This window comes from Coloeus monedula, assembly GCF_965178545.1.
Source record: "Coloeus monedula genome assembly, chromosome: 1".
Lineage (NCBI taxonomy): Eukaryota > Metazoa > Chordata > Aves > Passeriformes > Corvidae > Coloeus > Coloeus monedula.
The window spans coordinates 94,026,349-94,039,548 of record NC_138781.1 but is presented as its reverse complement, the minus strand read 5'-3'; positions in this window follow the sequence as shown (position 1 = coordinate 94,039,548).

Sequence of the window (13,200 nt, the reverse complement as noted above, 5' to 3'; positions counted from 1 at the left end):
AACACAATAAAAGTTTACGTATGGTAAAGCTGAACTGATTCATCATTGTGAGTGTCAGCAAAAGAGATATTACGACATACCATAAGGAAACACCAAGTTTCTTTCAAGTGAAAGAAGAAATGCATATATTTTTCTACTGTAAATGGTATTTTCAGATCCTGTAGATATAATAAAATATAGCTAACTCATTTATTGAAAAATATTCACAGTTATCCTTTCAAAAATATATGCTGAAAACATGATCAGAAGTTAACAGCTGCCTAGTAAAAAGTTTATTGTCATTTCAAATGTCCAGGTAGTGAAGATGCAATTTATTTACATAAAAATTAGATAATCACAGGATTATCTACATAAAAATGTATCTTGATAAACCACATGGTCTGGTGCTCAATGATACAGTAGGGATATGTTTTGTTGCAGAAGGTTATATGCTCACTAGATGTCCCTTTATGAGACATACAGGGTGTGGTGACATTTGTAGACAAAAGGAAGCCTCTTTGTCATCATAAAAGTTATAGTTGTTTCCCTTATTAAAAGCCACCAAAGAATAGAAGCATATAAGGTAATTTAAGAATCCATGAAAATCTCAATAGTACATGTCAGATTTCGGAATCTGAACAGGGGCTACAAAATAGTCAAGATATATCACATACACATAAAAAATGCTTTGTGGGAGATTAGAAACTTTGACAGCTCTCACAGCTTTCTCTAGAGCCTTGATATAGTTGAAACTTACTCTGAAGCCGTGACCTACAAAGATATGTGATTATTGGAGAAACTCTGCCTTTGTTTAGACAAGTAGGTTGCAGCCAAACTTGTTTTTCCCAAAGATGCTTGAAAACGAAGCCTCACAGTATTCCATGAGTATTTTCAAAATGCAGATGGCAAATGCAGAGTCTCCAGACGCATTATTTATTACCAAGTCTCATAATTAATTTAATGATGCAATTGTTTTACAAGCCTGGGTCGTCATTTGTGAATATCTGAGGGTAGTGACATAGAAATTAAGCTAATAAAACGCCACTATCATGCTTTACTGTGTCCCAGCAATTACTGTAGGCAGTACACAGCTCTCCCTCGCTCTCCTCCTCTTCATTATCCTTACCTTCTGCACTAAATTGAAACTAATGCTGCTTGAAGTTACAGAAAACAATGTCCAACAAGAGAGAAAATGTGTCCTTTTTTGACTATTAGCCCAGTCAGTATAACATCTCCTCGAAACACTGGAAACGCACTGGAAGTGCTCAAACTCGAACCCCAGACAGGTTCTAGCAAGAGCTGTGCAGAAAAGAAGACATCTGAGTGCACTAAAATACTGTGAGGGAGACATGGGAAAATGCAGAACCTTCTGTACTGCTTTTCTGCTGTTTCTTGCTGTAGAGTTACTGCTTCAACCCCATTTTCCCATCTCTTTAACAATCACTAGTACCCCACAACATGTAAAAGCTGCATTGAAAAGCATGTAACAATTCCCTATCTGGTGAGACACTGGCTTTGAGCAGGATATTGCTGTAGGATATTATTGTCTGGATTATCAAATTCCCAAGGTAAATTTCTCCCTCAGAAAGACTGCTGTTTAGGGACACTCCTCCTGAGGTGCCATGACTTTGGAATAAGCACACTTCACTTTCTACTGACCAAGGCACACAAAAAAGTATTTCCATAGTAAGGAACTGCAGTATTTCTGTTGAAAAGGATCTTTGGATGCCCTAAGACTGCACGGCTTGCAGCTCACTCTGATTCTTCTCCCCTGCATCTTCTCATATCTTTTGGAAGGGTTTTAACTTCCATTCTCTTTCTTCTTCCTTCCCAAGTTCCTCATGCAGGTCTCCTCTCTGCTCCTGTGCTCTTCTCATTTCGCTTGATTACCTCTCAAGCTGTCATTGCTTTCATCCATTCCCCACCCTTTTTTCCCCTCAACTTGCCATAATTTTATCATGAATGTCGTAATACACAGCTAACTTTAGATGTATCTCTGACTTCTGCCTCACACATTTTCCCTTATTCAAATTGCTTGATATCTCCCATAATCTTCTGTGGGACTTGGACTCAAGAAGGTCTCTTTGGCAGTGGCTGCATTTTCCCTGCATGTTTAGGTGACACTGCAAATATTGTCTGCCTGGCTAAAGATGGGTTGGAGCTACCCTTTTTTCTGCCTGGAAAGACAACTGTATTTGAGGCCTACATGAAAGCAGCAGAACAGACAGTACAAAAGACAAAATGTTTTTCTAAGTGGAAGAAGAACATGAGTGAGGGAAAACTATGTGGCAAGATATCTGAGAAACAGAACCTCAATAACGATAGCAAAGATGGGGGTTTGTCTGCTTCTGTACATTTCAAAGATGTGACAGTTGGACCAGAAGTCTTCACAGGACATGGGCAGTAAGCAAGGAATTGACCTGTAGTGACAGAACAGTGCAAGGCAGAGCATCACTGAGCCTGAGAAGCTGGCCCAGGTGACCAGAGATAAGAGTAGTCTCAGCTGGGAGAGTCCAGCTTACTTTCAATGCTGATTTTTCACCCTGCAGATTAATTAGATTTGTTAATAGAGTAGAAGGGGATATGAGGACTGTGCTGTTAAAAAGTCTTAGCCCTTACCAAACCATGAATTTGCTAAGTGGCCCTGTAGTAGCTTTTTGAATTTTCTTTTATTTTTTATTGCAGTTTTCTGTTATTTTTGTGTAATTTTATAGTTATGAGGGGATTTTTTCCAAAAGATAAATGTGATTTTTTACTTTCATGAAATTCCCACCACTTAACATAGAAGTGTCTGCTTATGAAGATCACTGGGAGATTTAAATTCCTCAAATTCTGAAGAGAATAGGACTTTACTGGGACTCAACATTTTATTTTGAAAAGGATCCTTTGGAATAATTGAGAACTGCAGTTCTTATCACTGCTGGTGGTTTCTGCCAGAAGGGCTAATGTTTGGAAGAGGGAAGTTACACAATGCATCTCGCATTTAAACCCTAAGAATAAAGAATAAAATCTTCTATCTGGGGGAAGGGGGGAAGGGAAAAAAATTTAAAAAAAAAGAAAAGCCATCTTCCTAGAAGAGAAAATGCAACGTGGCTGTTTGGGCAAGAAATCCAGCACAGTTGCTGTGAGCCCATCAATCAGTGGCTGAGATGAACCCATTTTTAAAAGTTAATAGAGCAAAGTATAATGAAAGACAAATTGGTGTTATTAGTCTAAAGTTTATGGTTCAATTAAACTAATAATATGCAGTAAAGCAAAAAAGAATAATTAGAAATTATGATAAATATACATGGGATTGTAAAAATATGACAAAGCTTTACATATTTTGTTCTTTTTGAATATAGTATCTTTTTGATAACTTTATACACAATTGCCCTAGGGCATACAAGGAAACTGCAACAGTAAGATTTAAAACAGATAATTACTTGAAACCAAATAGTATTAAATATGCAGCATAAAATTTACAGCAGAAATTATCCTGAGAGCTGAACCAATTTGAGATTTTAAAAAATAAAAGGACATTTTAAATTGGTTTCGTGATATTACTTGTTTATCTGCTTTATAAATAGATAAATTATAAATATTTTATAGATAAGCATTACTATTCTGTTCACTGAACCCTCTCATATTTACAAAATACATACAACGAGCTGCTCTATCTACCATGAACCAAGCCTTCTATGTCCTCCATACTTCTCTTTCTGGAAATGCGTAAAGGAAAAAGATCCTTCGATGAGCACTCAGCACTGTCCCTCCCCTCCTTGCAGGGTGACAAAAGGAAGACCAGGAAACCTCGAACCATTTTTTCCCCAGAAAACCAGGCAGAGTTAGGAAGCCAGGCCAGGAGACTGGCTTACTGCTTAAACTGGCTGCTCCCCCAGCACCCCTGAGAAGCATCCAGAGAACTGATGTGGTCCTGCCAAGGCTTTTGGCTCTACCAGGCTTTCCAGCATGGCCCTGTCAGCTAACCTGGGGATGCAAAGCTCTGTTCTGCAAAATGATGATCTCCTCAGCTCAGGAAAACAATTATTACTTACTCATGTGTACCTTCAACAGGAGGGCAGATTGGGTGCTACAGCCCCGAGCACAGACTGTACAGGCACGGCTGGAATCAGCAGGAGCAGCTGAAGCTGTGACTTAGATTGAGAGAGTGAAACTGTATAAATATCAGCCCACTCAATGTTAGTCGTAGCCCTTCAGCCTTCAGATTTACCATACAGCTTTTAAATATTTTTATTTTTCAAAGTTCATTGGGATGCCAGCCAGGTATTTTGGTCATTGAAAGATGGATGGGGAATTTGCATGAGGAGAATATCAAAGGCAAATCCTACAGAAATAATCCCAGTTTAAAAAAAAACCCTACATTTAATTTATATCTGACTCAATCTGCAAATGGTGAAGCATCATTTCCAGTACAACACTGGAAAAATGCTGCAGAAGGAAAGTGGAAAATAAGACAGTAAACATTTCAGGTTTATAAGAGGACAGAGATCAGTTTTGAAAGGTGGTATGAATGCTGCTGGGGGATTTTGTTAAGCAGACAAAGAAAGGAAATAAAATTTTACTACAGAAAAGTAATTACATCAAGTGAAAAAACCACCAAAACCCAAGAACAAACCATTAACTTGAAATTTTATTAAAAAAACCCTAAGCATGCCCAAACCTGTTCAACAAGATATTTTGGTATCTTTTATAGGCTTTGAAAGGACCATCATATCATCTTCTCAGGGAAGTTAAATTTCATACATCCTTAATCAATCAAATACCTTTTCTCAAGCCCCGGGGCTGTGACATTTCAGTCAATCAAAGGCCGAGGACAGCAGAGACCAAGACACTTCCAGGATGGGAACCTGATTAGATGTATATGCAACAAAAGCTCTGTTACCCTCACAGCAAGGAAACAGTATTGTATTTCAAGAAACGCCATCTAGCTTCAGTAGGATCTCTGGACGTTTGTGTCGACAAGATTGTTATCCCTTACTGTCAAAGCTTTTCTCCACTATGAAATTCCTGTTACCGGTGATCAAGTTACATCTTGATCTTCTTTCAAATAAGCTGAGCAAGATGAGTTCTGAAGGCCTCATACCACAGGGCTCGAACATTTTGATCTCACATGGCCAAATAGTTTGAAAGAGAATGTCCTGAAAAAAGTTTCACAGTGGTTCCCAAAAAAACCCTACATAAAAAAAATATGACTTCCATGAAAATTGCTTTAGGCTAGATATTTTTTACCACAATTTAGCCGAGGAAGAGGCAAAATGTTGAGAGGTTCTTACTTTTATTCAGTATTTCCATTTTCTTGCCTTTCAGTTGGATAAATTAATTAATAAATTGAAACAACCTGATCCCTACTTATATTCAAAAACTATGTCACTATTTTTTTATTGTTTGTTGTTCACAATTTTGTAACATTGCTTAGGCAAAGGTATTTCAACCTATAAAGTAACACTTACCTACTGCAATAATCAATTCAAATATTGTTGTACTCAAACTTCTGATTTCCACCTACGATTGATTACTTAAATACCAGAAGATGTTTGGGTATTTTCCCCCTTCCTATTCATTGAAAGACTTGCAAATTTATGAAGAGTTTCTTGCAATATTTTCAATTAGAACTGAGCAAATAGTCTCCACCTAGCAATTCAGGAAATGCTTTATTATTTTCCTTCTTGCTAACTCCCTGGGGAAAGATCCTCAAATAAAACTGATGTGTTGCTAGTAAGAGTTGTTCTTCCCCTTCTTCCCTCACACATACAATTTACAGATTACATGCAGTCCTCTGGAATATTTAATGTTCAAAATCTAAAGTCTTTTGAATGGTCTCACTAATTTTCACAACTTCATTATTATGCTGAATTAGTTGGACACAATGTCCAGTCAGGACTGGCACAATCAAAAATCTCACTGTGGGAAAAATTTAGCCAGCTTTTCCCTCCTCTTATTTGCTGCAGTAGCACAGCAGCAGAGCTTAAGGAGCACATATTTGAGATGACACTTGTCACTCTTTCTAACACAAGGCGAACCACTTTTCATGCCAACTTTGGTCTAAACAGTGATGGTCACTTCAGACACCAGCGTGAGAAAGAAAAGGAAGGAAAAAATTAAAAGTGATTTCTTTGTCTGCTTATGCTCGGACAGCACAGAAAATTGAGCCTTGACCGTTCCCAGGGTCACCTTTGTTGGAGAATCCCTAAAAATAGTGCAGAGGTAAGATAATGTGAGCCATAGACCTGTGGGAAGTGGAAAACTCAGCCTGGAAAGAGGGAGTGTCACTGAAAGAGTTTTTCCTGCAGGAAGCACAGTCTGTGGTCTTCCTCTGAGGTTTTGATTTCGCCTTGGAAGCTCTCTTCCCAAATTCCTTCTTGGGAGAATACGCACACCATTCCAAGATCAGGCCCGTGTTGCCTTTGTTAGGATAATTTAGCTACACAAAACTAAACAGACAGGAGGAGGGATTAAGCTTTCCTGTTGGCAACTATAAACACATCCTTCAGAAGGTTTGCAGAGAGCATTGCGGAATGGAGGGAAAAGCTTCCTGTTTGGTGAGCTTTTATTTTCATTTAAGGGAGTCAAAATTACAGTGCTCTTCCCCTTGCTCATCTGGGACAACACAGGCACACCTGGATTGCTTGGAAGCAACCTGAAAATCCACAGGTATCTCATCCACATCTCTGGTTCTATCCCCACTGCCAGTCATAGCTAAGAAACCTCCTGGGACTTCTTTGGAGATCTCTGAGAGGCCCAAATTTGCCTTGTGCTACATGGAGTTCCTCCACCAAACTCATGTAGGGCCAGTTCCATCTTCTGTTTGCTCAGCAAGGAGAGGACTCACTGATAGTTGGAGAGACCAAGGCTCAGTTATGGCTTTTCCTCTGCTACCAGGAAGCTCCCTGAATGCCAGGTCTGGGGCTATTCTGGAGTAAAACCAGCCTGACCTCATGTTTGTAGAAGGGGTCAAATTTGAAAGGTGGTGTCATTAAATCTGGATTAAGACACAGAGGAGTTGGTGTGAGTGTGACAGTCCAGTTTTGCTGTCAGAGCACTTGGTGGGCAGAAAACGACTCTGAGTATATTAAATGGCTGTTTGGTTATTTAAAATGTTTATTCAAGCAGAAGATTTAAATCATGCCTTCCCTCTTCCTGCCAAGTGCCCCAGCCCATAGACTCAGGAATACACCCAGGTCACACACCTTTTCCATCTGATCCAGCAGACATCTTTTTTTCGTAACTCTAAGCACCAGAACATAAATGGGAAGATACAGGATGCACCACCCTCTGCTCAAGGCAGCACCCAGCCTCCTGCTGAGGGCCCTCAGGTGCCAACTTTGATTTTGTACAGGCAGAGAAAGGGTGTCACCCAGTTTCCCTAAAGACTGTCTCCAGTCACACCAGAAACTGTCAGAAACTCCTAGCTTGAACTAGACAAAAAGGAGCATTTGATGGACAAAGAAAACAACAGTGCATTTCCACAGTCTCTCCTGGTGGATGCCCCTGGCAGGTCCCTGCTTTGTGCTTTGCCTTCTGTGGCAGGAGGCCCAGGGCCCTGCCCAACCTAGGACACAGCTAAACTGCAGATGTGGCTCAGGACTGCATTGTACCACTGGAAGAAACAGAATTTCAGCCAAAGCTGAAATGCTTTGCCACCTCAGAAAGTCGGTCACTGCTTTCCGAATCAGCAGATATCCTGAAGTCTGAGGGAAGCCTGGGAAAGCACCATGGCCTGGTATTTCTAAAGCACCCACGAAACTAAATCAGCTGAGGGAAACAGTGGGCATGTCTTGAAGCCAGGCTTAAACATACGTTTTGTAGGGCTAATCTTTACATTTTCCTGCACTTCATTCCCTATTCCTTTTCTGCATTTCAGCCAGAGTCCAAGTCTGTACATCCTTTCAAGCAAGCCACAAATAATTTTCCCTCTTAAATTTGTTTGCCATTGTAGCGACATCATTTTACAGGACACCAAGAATTTCATGAGTTTTTTAATACTATCACAATACCTCACTTTTAATTACTTGAACAAAAGGGTTTCAAGTCCGTCAGAGTGCCTTTCAAGGCCTGCAAAGATATTAACTGATTCCATAACCAATTACCTACATTTTCCTTTACTTATTGCAAATGTGACCTTTTGTTAGAATTTGATTGCAAGTTTCCTGCTGTGAGTATATAACTATCTGTGTGTCTGAGAATGGCTACCCTCCACTCATGTGATGACTGCTGTTAATTTTAATACACTTTGATGGCTAGAGAACAAATAAGTGTCTGTGACACAGAGCAGAGACATTTGAAGGTGGATAAACTACCACTTTAATGAGTAGAAATCAGCAAGTAAAGGGGCCTTCCAGTGACAAACCAGAAGACCTTCAAGCCAAGTGAAGTATTTTTCAGTCTGGAGGGGATTAAAAAAAAATCCTACTTTTCGTAGAGGTGGAATAACAAAACACCCCATAAAAATGACACAGATTATAGAAAAGAAGAATGCATTAATAAATGCTCTCCAGAGGTAATCTATTTTTCTTATAAATTAAAATATGTGGGAGAAAATATTTCATAGAAACTATTATAGTTATATGCTTTTATTACCTGTTGATACTAATTCTCTGAGATACGAAAGAAAAAAAACAACACCATGTTTATAGTTTATTCCATAATGGCACTGCATTACTCTTGTTTGGATTTTGTTTGGGTTTTGTTAGTTCACTCCAAAGACAATTTTCAGGCTAGAATCCTATCTCTGAAAAAAAACCATACTAACAGATTCCTTTGGAGTCTAGAGGAGAGCAAGGACAAAACTTAGGAACCTGGAAGGATTTCCTTGCAAGACAAGATTAAAAAAAGTTACTTACCTTGACTAAGTAATGATCAAGGTGAAACATAAATTCTTTATAAATTCTTAAATAGTGTGAATCCTTAGGAGTGAAAGAAATTAATTGTAATTAATTATATGTAAAGGAGTAGTGGGATATTAGAAGGGTCATAAATACAAAAATATGAAAACTGGGTAATTTATTGTGAAGAAAAAATACACAAATTATTCAAAGTAAAAAAAAAATATTGTCTGCTTATGTAAAATGATCTTGGACTAAAGTTTCACTCCTCAGGCTGCATTCTTTTTTTTGCTGTTGTTTCCCCTAAAAATGTACAATTGCACATAGAGCTTCCATTATGTAAAATCAGGAGACAAACAGAAAAGCCTTGCACAAGGCTGGATTTTTCTTCCTTTTCTAGTTTTCATTCACAGTTTGTGGGTGTATTCTGAAACCTAAGTACTGACTTGATATCAGTAGTGGAAGATTTTGCAGAGCACAAGGTCTCTGATTACATGTTAAAAAGGAGAAGCAAGCAGAAAAGATTCTCTGAATATATTCTTTCCTACTCAGACCCCATTGGATGGTTTCTCAAACTGATGAAATCATCAATTAATAGCCCAGAGGCTAATAATCTTTATTATCTTATCTTTTCTTATATTTCCATGTTTCTAATCACTGATAAAAGATTCTCATTTATTTTCTGAAAAAATCCCCAAAACTAACAGTTTTTTCCTTGTTACCCCCAGAAAGAAATCCCACCTTTGTACTGATTCCAGAATCTACCACTTGCCTGGATTCTTACTCCCTTTCTAAATACTTTGTACAATAATGAAAAAAACTTCAGATTTATATGAGGACTTAGGGCCCTCTACAGCATTTTAGTTTCACAGCCTGTAGCTGACTTGTTTTCTGCTATCATTGCTAATTAAATAAGCAGAGGAGGGGCATTGCCTTTGCAAAATACTTCCCATTGTAAAAGTATTTTTCAGTAACAATAATTTGTGTCAATAATGTTTTTGGTCTGAAATTGTCCATATAAAGTCAGATCATTTTATCCTACTTGCTAGAAGAGAGAGTTTCTGCAAAGAAGACACAGCTTATTCCAAGAGTCAGATGAGCAAAATGACTGTGATGCTTATTCAAGCCCCACCATTCAGTGATGGTGTCAGAGGATGCACTTCTGCAGCTGACATTCTTCTCAGAAGTTAGGAAAAAGCCCTTGGTCTCATTGCCATCATCACTAGTTCATCCTCTATAAGATAAACTTTAATGGTCATTACAGTGGTCCCACAGTTTACTGGGTATTGTACTGTTGGAACACACCATCCACAGAGCCATCCAAAGCTCAGGGTGCTGCTCCCTTTTTTTCATTTGTTTTGGTTTTGGTTCACTGGGAGAAGGTTGTCTTTGTCCCATTAACTGAGTAGCTCCATGGTTGGTAGGCAGCTGGCCTCTCACAAAATTGCCCTTCTACTCTTCTAATGTCAAATGTCAAAAACTTGCCATGATGCCATCACCAGCTCACACCAACCTTTTATTCTTCTGAATCCCAGGAGTGGTTAGCAGTAATCCATAATCTGCCACTGTTCTCTTGCCAACTTGCTGACGAGCTTCCTAAGCCTCCTGCCTAAATTCTGTGTTAGAAAATATTTTTTCTAGGCATTAATAAATACTCTCTTTCCTTTAGAGCACCAGACTGGAGCCCTCTGTATACCTGGTGCACACGTGGCTGTTTTCCTGGAAAAAAAGCCAGTTTCCTGGCTGGCCTTTCAAAGAAGGACTGTAATGGCAAGAGGGCAGGCAGGGCTTGAGCTGTCAGAGCTGTACTGATCATAGGACAGCACTTGAGTGTAAGCTCATTGCCAGCCGGTGTCCAGACTTGGCCTTCTCCTGCAGTGCAACTGCACACTGCACAGCATTTTGGAACACAAACTGACAGCCAAATGTTGAAAATGATGCTGAAGAAGGCAGGCAAGGTTTGTGCTCAGCAGTATCCTCAGACTGGAACAAGCTCATCAGCCTACAGACACAGACAAAAGAGATCTGGCACACAGGTCCGAAGGTTCGGGTGGCATTTCCAAGAGGAGCTAATGGTAACAAGTAGTTCCACACAGCTTCTTAAAAAATCAATGTTGAATCCATGTTCCCACTGAATAGAAACAGAGCACTTGGTAGAACATTGCTCCCACAAAGGCTCAGTCTTGCTTTTTTGTATCAGTGTGACCTGTGATTTTTTCCCTGATTCTCAGTAAGTATTACTGAAGCAAGCAGGAGGCAGGAAATGCCTATATTACAATGGATATATTTTTTAATAAAATGTAATTGATATCCAGATATATGTCAGTCAAGGTCATGAAGCCTAGACTGTGAAATCCTCTGAGACAGCAAATCTTACCAAATCTGATTATATTAAGGGCAAAGAGCATTTCAAATATAAGACAATCAAGATGAATTAAAAATCAGAACAATACAAGATGCAAAGCTGCATGTCTTTGAAAACACGTGTTTGTGAAAATGTGTGGTTGTTATTGGCACACATTGTATTACACCACATCTTGCAGAATGTCCCTAATCTGTATTTTTCTCCATTATAAACTTCCTTGTGTTGTTCTTGTCTTATTGTTTTTCAGTGGGAAGTTATCGATACATTTCAGCCTTTTTTGATCTCTTAGAACTGAATTTGCCATATTTTTTTATTATTACATCACAACCTTCTAAAATTGATTACAAAAATATTGATAAAACCAGTAAGGAAGACACTAATAGAAAATAAAACTACATATTTCCAATATACTACATAATTCCAATATTAAAATTCAGCCAGTCTTTGCAAATCATGTCTTAGAAGTTGCACTGTAGACTGGGAAATTACTTTTAAACAATAAAAAAGAAAGAGTGGCATTTTGTACCAGTGAAAAACTGGGCCAGCTACTCCATGACAAGGGGTTTATTTTTTCTCCTTCCTTTTGCAAAAACAGAACAAATTTAGCCCCTGTGTAGATTGAAACAGATTTTCACATTAGTAATCACTGGTGTTGCTGGTGAAGCAGAATGACAAGACAAGTTCAAAGGCTAGAGAGACCGTATCTGCAGGATGGACAGGATAGGTGGGATTCGGTGGCCTAAACATTGTCACCTCAGATTATCTGAGATGCCATAGGCAGCCACAATATCTGCAGGTGGCTGGCAGGTCTGAGGTACAACTTCAGGGAGATCTGCTCCCTTGCAAACCAGCAAGTGGAGGCCAGGCAGGCCTAAAATATTGTCAGAGCCAACACCAAAAGTGATACTCAGCCCTCTTGTTTCAGCAATTGAATGTCCCTCTCCTCCTTCAGTATTCCTTGGCTTGACCTCCTTATAGGGCCTGGGGCTGTAGTTTGCCTTTCACTTCATTCTTACCAGAAAATTGAATTTCTCCAGAGATTTCACTGAAACTGAACCGTGCACCCCAAGATTTTGATTCCCAAGTTTTTCAGCTGAGAAAAGACCAAGAAGATTTTATCTCTGTTTTCTTTCTTTCTCTTTACAAGTTCATATAAATTATTGAATGCACTAGCTCAGTCCTCACACCTCACTTCTGGCCACCTTGGCAGAACACAAAGGAACCTATCCTGAAGATGGGAGAGCTTTCTAAAAATTCTCAGTCTCTTTTCAAATTAAATGCCTAAGACACATGACCTCTCACAAAAGTAAATAAAAGCTACTGAAATCTTTGCTGTCTTATATAATTGTTCAGTGGTGTGTGCTCACAGAAGGTGAAAGATCAGCTCTGAGATACCTATTAATGTGGAAACAAGGGGCTCAATCCAGTTCTACTGGCCAGGAGACTGCCTGCAGCAGAAAACCATTGAAGAGCTGCAGGTGCAGCCTACCCAGGCTTGACAGAGCTGTTCCATCTCATGTTAATAATTAAATATTCATTGGAGCATGGACCAGAACCTGACTCTCCCACTTCCCAGGTGATAGCCCTAATTATATGCCTATGTCATCAATCTCTGTCTCTGCTGTAATGAATTGTCATTATTTGTATACACTGGAAGAGTTTTAGCAGGAGATAGCTCTCCTCCCTCTTCCCCTCCGCTCTGAATATCTGACAGGCAAGAGGTTGCAGTACTCTTCCAGGCACAGATGAAGAGACAGGTTCAAGTCTTCTCTGAATTACACAGAGTCATGAATCTGAGAAGAGGTGCATGGGGAATAGCCATAGTCACTGCAAGGCAGTCCTAGAAGACTCTTCCTTTGGCTAAGCTGAGGGAGACTGATTCTGGTAGGAATTCAGCTGAGGTCATTAACAAGAAGGATCCTGACCAGGTTGGCTGTGGGTATGGGTTTGTCCACGCCCATTAGACAATGATCTAGGGCTTTAACAATCCTGCTGCTTCCTTAAGACTAGAACTGCACCAAAAAGAATACA